The 7689-nt window shown below is 41.9% G+C and overlaps 1 non-coding gene across 1 annotated transcript; it reads left to right on the top strand.

The window, feature by feature from the left end:
• Positions 1–7030: 7030 nt before the first annotated feature.
• On the top strand, positions 7031–7139 carry LOC136524936 (small nucleolar RNA R71). The gene has a single exon (XR_010776282.1). It is a non-coding gene; the product is annotated as a small nucleolar RNA R71 (small nucleolar RNA).
• The last annotated feature ends 550 nt before the right edge of the window (positions 7140–7689 follow it).

The raw sequence follows: 7689 nt of genomic DNA, 5'->3' as shown, positions 1-7689 counted from the left end.
TAGATTACTTAATTATGAACCCAACGCAACTTGAACGGATCAAATCGGAGTTAAAACGGAGAAATTATGGCTAAAACAAGTTGAATGGCAAAACTATAAATAATTGAAAACGTATTTCAGCCCAAACGAACGAAAATACGCTTTTGAAAGAAAGAAACGTAAATGGTGAAACGCACAAAGGACCGCGGGTTAACACCGAAATAATTATAAGGGTGTAATTGCAACATCGGCATCGAAAGGGTATCTGTAGATCTAGGCTGTTGGATTAGAAACCGACGGCTAAAAATAAATCCGGCGGAAAAAGAAAGAGAGAGAGGGCACCGGAACAGTGCTCCGGCGGCTTGAGTAACAGCGGCGCCATGGCCGGTCAAACGGAGCTCGCAGTTCCCGGCTTGCAGCGTACTACTCGACGAAAGAAAAATATAGGGGGAGAGAGGAAGGGACGGCGAACTCACCGGACCCGAGCACCGAGAACGAGAGGCAGTAGAGGCGGTCCGGCGCGAGATGTCAGCGGAGGTCGGCGGCGGCGCTGGATCGAAGCTCGGCTGTGGTGGCTGGGGCGAAAAAAACGAGCGCTAGATGGGATAGGGGATAGAGGAGGGGTGCAGGCGCTATTTATGGGGACGGAAATCCTTGGGTGCGACGGCATCGAAGATCGTAGCAGCGTCGGACTCAACGGTGACGGCACAGTGTCCGCCTGGGACACGAACAAGAGGAAGGAGGTGGGTCTGACTTGCGGGCCCGGCTGGTCAGTGGTGGAGGAGGCTTGCGCGGCGTGGCTTGCAGCTGGCGCGCGACTGGGCCAGGGAAACCAGGCTTCGGCCCAATCAGTGAAGCACGCGGGCCGGCTCTGGGTAGCCGAACAGAGCACAGCGGGGAGAGAAACGCAGGCCGGCGCGGGAAAAAGATGGGCCGTGGCAGTAGGAGGCCTTCGGGCCGAAAAGAAGGAGGAGTGATTCCATTTTTTTTTCCAATTCCTTTCCAAAGCAAATTTTGAAAGCAAGAATTCAAATCAAATTCAAACTTGAGTTCAAATCAAACCACTCCAAAAATTGATATGCAGCAGCATGAATGCACATTCATTGTTGTTAAACTTTATTAAATTTTAATTTGGCATACTTTATTATTCTTCCTAAATTTAAATGCTCACTAAAAATGCTTAGTAAATCAATTTCCCCTATTTAAAAGTGTTGTAAAATTTAGGGTGTGACAATTCTACCCCCCTTAAAATGAATCTCGTCCTCGAGATTCGGGCGATGCTTACTCAAATAATTGTGGGTATGTTTTCCTCAGATCCTCTTCTCTTTCCCAATTAGCCTCATCTACTATATACCGATTCCACTGAACCTTGCACATCTTTATGACTCGGCTCCTTGTAACTCTTTCTACCGTCTCCAAAATTCTTACTGGAAACTCCTCATATGTGAGATCCTCCTTAACTGTAAGCTCTTCTAATGGTATCTGCTCCTCGGGTACACGTAGACACTTCTTCAGTTGAGACACATGGAACACATCATGCACACCTGACAAACTCTCAGGCAATTCCAACTGATAAGCTACCTCTCCACGTCTCTCTAAAATCTTAAAAGGTCCAATATACCTTGGCGCTAACTTCCCTTTCATGTTAAACCTCCTCACACTTCTCATAGGTGACACCTTCAAGTACACATAATCACCTACTTTGAAAACCAATTCTCTTCTTCTAGTATCGGCATAGCTCTTCTGTCGAGACTGAGCCACTCTCAAGTTATCCCTGATCAACCTTACTTACTCTTCTGCATCTCTCAAAACATCTAGCCCAAACACTTGAGTTAGTCCCGTTTGGTTCCAAAACAACGGGGTTCTACACTTTTGTCCATACAAAGCTTCGAAAGGTGCCATATTGAGACTTTTCTGATAACTGTTGTTGTACGAGAACTCTGCATAAGGCAAACTCTTGTCCCAACTTGTACCATACTGCAACGCACAAGCTCTCAACATATCCTCTAATATCTGATTAATTCTCTCAGTTTGCCCATCTGTCTGAGGATGATATGCTGTACTAAAATTCAACTTGGTTCCCAACGAACTATGTACTTGCTGCCAAAAATGAGATGTAAATTAGGTACCTCGATCAGACACAATTTTCTTGGGAACCCCATGTAGACAAACTATTCTCTCCATATATAGCGTAGCCAATTAGGGTCCAGTATAGGTAGTCCGATCTTGAGCCGATCTTGGTGGCTGGGGCGAAAAAAACGAGCGCTAGATGGGATAGGGGATAGAGGAGGGGTGCAGGCGCTATTTATGGGGACGGAAATCCTTGGGTGCGACGGCATCAAAGATCATAGCAGCGTCGGACTCAACGGTGACGGCACAGTGTCCGCCTGGGACACGAACAAGAGGAAGGAGGTGGGTCTGACTTGCGGGCCCGGCTGGTCAGCGGTGGAGGAGGCTTGCGCGGCGTGGCTTGCAGCTGGCGCGCGACTGGGCCAGGGAAACCAGGCTTTGGCCCAATCAGTGAAGCACGCGGGCCGGCTCTGGGGTAGCCGAACAGAGCACAGCGGGGAGAGAAACGCAGGCCGGCGCGGGAAAAAGATGGGCCGTGGCAGTAGGAGGCCTTCGGGCCGAAAAGAAGAAGGAGGAGTGATTCCATTTTTTTTTTCCAATTCCTTTCCAAAGCAAATTTTGAAAGCAAGAATTCAAATCAAATTCAAACTTGAGTTCAAATCAAACCACTCCAAAAATTGATATGCAGCAGCATGAATGCACATTCATTGTTGTTAAACTTTATTAAATTTTAATTTGGCATACTTTATTATTCTTCCTAAATTTAAATGCTCACTAAAAATGCTTAGTAAATCAATTTCCCCTATTTAAAAGTGTTGTAAAATTTAGGGTGTGACAAGCCTTCACTTGGGTCTTGAGCAATTGAAAGACAGAACAATCAAGTCAAGCACTATGTCTCAAGTTCTTTGGTCAACTATTATTCTAGAGTTTTTATAAGTTTTCAAAATAAAACTCAGAGCTTCCATTGTATGACACTCTCAAGTCTCTCAATATATGTGGTATTTGTGGATCCTCACCAAGGCAAAAGTGATGTTATGCCTTTCTCTTCCTACAACTAAAGCTTATGTGGAGCTCATAGGAGTGGAGATAGCATGAAAGAACATACTTACAATACATATATTGTAAAGTCAAACCTCGGATCAAAAGAGAGTTGAGTCATACAATCAAATCAAGATGTGCATGTGTGTGGATGTATATGATGGATATATATGGTGGCTAACCTAATTCTACTATGCTCCTTGAAAACATATCTCTGTTTTGAAACTTCAAGAATAACTTCGCAAGAAAACATGGGCTATCTTATTCATCTCTCTTTTTTTGCAGGCGGGCATCTGAGTACCGATTGTTTTAAATATTTTAGACACTTGTCCATTTTTTCATCTCTTTTTCTTTTTCTCTCTTTTTTATGAATAACTATTGCATAGCCCAATGCTTGTTTTCTGCAACAAAACTTTTGAGTGATAGCAACAAGAACTTGGAGCATTTATTTGGTGGATAATCCTATCAAGCATGTTTTTGTGTTTACTCCCAGTGTAGGTGTGAAACATTTTTGGGTGGATCTAGATAGAATGACATGTTGTTGCGCCTACCCCCAGTGTAGGAGTAGTGCATATGTGGGTGGTGTGTACGTGATCTTGATTTTAAGAGCATGACAAACCTCTCATAAGGGTCAACAAAGCTTGACCAAACTCAATGCAAAACAAGCGGCATATATGTAAAAGTTTTCCAAATTTAAATATCATGTATGGCTTTGGTAGGAATTCAAGCTTTGTCATACAGGAGCTCATCATGTATGATTTTTATGTTTTTCAAAAGATAAATCTCTAGAAATTTAGTATCACTTTGAACAAGATAAATAGAAGCTCAGACCATCTCATATCATATTCGTCAATTACCTAGACTTAGATCAAGCTTATGCTACCGACGAGTTTCAAGTTCAGAGTAAATTCTTATATCAAAACAGTCGTATCCAAGACCCAGGAGAATTCATGGCTAAAAACTAGGTACTTGAAAGGAATTACAATAGAGCAACTATTCATCATTTCCATCGTAAGACATTATTCTCAGAGTCCTTTTATTTAGCTCTTAAAAATCAAACTTTTAAAAATAAACACACCTTTTTATTTTGTTTTCAAGATTTAAAATCATACATTATAAATAATATATAGCTAGGGTAAACTTTTATTTTGTTTTAGTTTGTCATGCATCTTTTTATTTCTTAAGCAAATATAAAGCAAACTTAAAAATAGTAAGTGGAAAGGAATACTTAGCTAGATACATGGGGGATGCTCCTCCCCCAAGCTGGATGTTGTCGTGGTTGAATGTTGAAGTTGAATGATCCTTCTTAGAGCGGGTTTGCCAATAGATGTCCTTCTTATCCATCTGGAAGTTGATTCAGGAAGATGTACTTTGGGTGGAGTGAAAACAACTGGGTGAACTTGGTCTTGATCTTAAGTGTCATCCTATAAAATACCAATAAGAACACCAAAACTCATGGCACGAATTAGGATAAGGGGTTAGCGGTTAGCCATTCAGAGATTCATTGTTCTTGTAAGTTTAGATAGATTTTCTAGCAATAAAATTTTAACAGGATGTCTTTCTAATATCTTTTGGATTTTCTATTTTTATATGCATGTAGGAAATATGTATGTATGGTATTTAAATTTTTTATGCCACCACGGTGAATATTCCTATGGGCTTTTACACACCGTAAAATTACTCACGTGGGGCTTAAGATTTTATGATGATAAAATTTTTATTTTCTTTTCTAAATGTAATGCCAATGTAGGAAAGTCAACAAGCTAAAGTGAAAAATAATCCATGCAATGCTAGAAAGTAAATATGGATAACTATCGATGTTACCTCTCGGTGAGGGTTCGGATTTTTAAGTCCTCTGGATAGGACTTTACTGGAGAAGAGCCCTTTATTCTTTAGCTACATCTGTCGGTCCTGGGGATGGAGACCTTGATAGTTGCACCTCTTGTGATAGTGACTCAGATGTTGCCACATTTTGTTTCCACACCTGCTTGGTTTATGGACTAGTCTTAGGTGGAGTAGGTTCATCTTTCACAACTTCTTCAAGTTCTTCATCTTTTTCCCATTCATTCTTTGTAGATTGATTCTACTGGCGTTGGGATGATCGACGTGTCCTCCTAGAGCAGGTCTTCTTGGGCTGTTCATAAGTGGCATAACTATTGAAATAGCAGCGTACCTTCTCTCTAGGGAATTGGAAGTGGACTTGTCCAGATCCAACGTAGATGATAGGATTGGTGGCGTTGAGGAATGGTCTTCCCAAGATGATGGGGGTGTCATCTTCTTCTTCACCCATGTCAAGAACCATGAAGTCGGTATGGGCAAACTGGTTGTGTATTCTTACCATGACATCTTTTGCTATTCTTTTCGAAAATCAGATTGATTGGTCTACCATCTGCAATTGCATATATGTAGGAAACAAAGGTTCATCACCAAATAAATATTCATATGTTACCTTGGACATTATATTGACACCCAACCCAATGTTGTAGAAGGTCTTGTGGAATATTCTTTGTCCAATGGTACACTCGATCATGGGTATGCCTAGATCATCCTTCTTAGCAAGGAATGGTGAAGCGAGGAGGTGATCGTACTTTGATCTGAGTGTGTTGATCATATTGACTGACTCTTCTTGTGACTTCCTGGCATTGTTCTTCCTCCTTCTCCTGTTCATCTTCTTCTTGGTCACTGTTGTCTCTTCGGGTAGGTACAGCATCTGCGGATGTCTAGGAGATTGCACGATGCGGTTCTCGAAAGAAAACTTCTCCTTTTTATCCTTGATTGTGAAGCAGATGTTGGCACTGTCTGCGTAGATGATGGCTTTTGCGGTGCTTAGGAAAGGTCGACCCAAGATAATGGGTCCCCTTACATCTCCACCTGTTTCCAAAACCACAAAGTCTACAGGAACATATGATTGTCCCACTCGAATAATGATGTCTTTAAGAAGTCCCTTGGGGTAGTAGAGTAACTAATATGCAAGTTGTAAACACATGTTTGTGCACAACAAAGTATCTCCATTAATTCTATCATAGATTACCTTAGGCATAATGTTGACACTTGCTCCCAAGTCATAGACAACTTCTTGGAAAATGTGAGGTCCAATGGCGATGGGGATGATAGGTCTCCATGAATCGCTCTTCTTTTCAGGCAAGGTATAGTCTATCCACCTTTTGGTCGATGGTTGTATACAGTAATATGCTGCATTGTGAATATCAATAAGATTTGCATTTTCTAGATCTTTTGGCTGCCCGAAATCTTACCTTTGTTGGGCGGAGGAACAGCAGCCGCCAGCTGAACTATTTGTGATTCTATCATTTTATTAAAGCTATGCTGGTTCTTAATGGCAAAAGCAAAGCTATCCATTCTATTATTTATGTTCTCTAGAATTTTATCATTGGTAGCTACCCTTCTAGATAAGCCCTCCATAAGTTTGGATTGGCTAGCAATTAATTCTCTCAAGGGTGGTTGATTGAAATTATTAAAATTATTACCTTGGTAATTACCTTGGTAATTCAGCCTTTGTTGCTGATTCCATCCTTGTTTCTATTGAGGACAAAAGTAGTTGTTGACAAAGTTCACATCCTCATGGGTTTTAGGATAGTTGCTTCCTGAGTGCCCAGTGTTTCCACACTCTTCACATGTCATGTAGGAATCATGAATGTGCAGGACTTCTTGCTTTTCATTAACTCGATCCTCAAGCTTTTTCATCAGCAGGTCCATCTTGGTAGATAGCATGTCTACCTCCTTGAGTTGATGCATACCTCCACCTCTCTTGTGGGTCTTAGTACATTCTTCATTCCAACTTTGGTTGGAGGCCATCTTGTCCACAAGAGCTGTTGCATCTAGGATAGTGATTGATAGGAAGGCACCTCCAACAGCAGCATCCATAGTCTCACGGGTACTATTAGTCAACCTATGGTATAAGGTCTGCATGAGTAGCTAGTTCTCCATCCCATGATGAGGACATTCCGCAATATAATCTTGGAAGCATTCCCACGCCTTAGGGACATATTCATCATGTTGCTTTTAAAAGCTTGAGATTCTCCCATGCAGAGCATTGTTCTTGCCTATGGGAAAGAACTTGGCTAGGAAGGCAGTGGAGCGGTTATCCCATGTAGTGTTTCTATCTTTGTTGGCGTAGAACCATTCCTTCACCATCCCCAAAAGTGAGAATGGGAAGAAGCGGAGTAGTATGGTATCTTGGGTTACTCCTTTGATGGTGAAAGTGCTACAGATCTCCAGGAAGTGTTGGAGATGTGCACTCGCATCTTCATGTGTCTTTCCACAAAACTAGCTGGCTTGCACCATGTTGATGAGGGTTGGCTTGAGCTCGAATCCATTGTCTCCGACATTGACTGTTGGTCCGGTTCGGATGTTGGCTGTAGTTGGAGTAGAGAATTCATGGAGAGTCTTGTTAGCCATGGCTTCAAATTCTAGTGTTAAGCTTCACCTTATCTAGTTGTCTTCCGACTCTAAAGCTGAAACTTTCTTGGTTTAGCCTTAGTTCTCTCGAGTAATGCTTTTGGCTCATCAACGTAGTTTGTCGGAAGGTCAAAACTGGTCATACATTACCCTGCATAAGATACACAAGTAGACAACACAAGGGTA

Source organism: Miscanthus floridulus, chromosome 18 (assembly GCF_019320115.1).
Source record: "Miscanthus floridulus cultivar M001 chromosome 18, ASM1932011v1, whole genome shotgun sequence".
NCBI lineage: Eukaryota > Viridiplantae > Streptophyta > Magnoliopsida > Poales > Poaceae > Miscanthus > Miscanthus floridulus.
The sequence above is the reverse complement of the archived record's forward strand: the minus strand, read 5'-3'. Positions and strand labels throughout refer to the sequence as shown.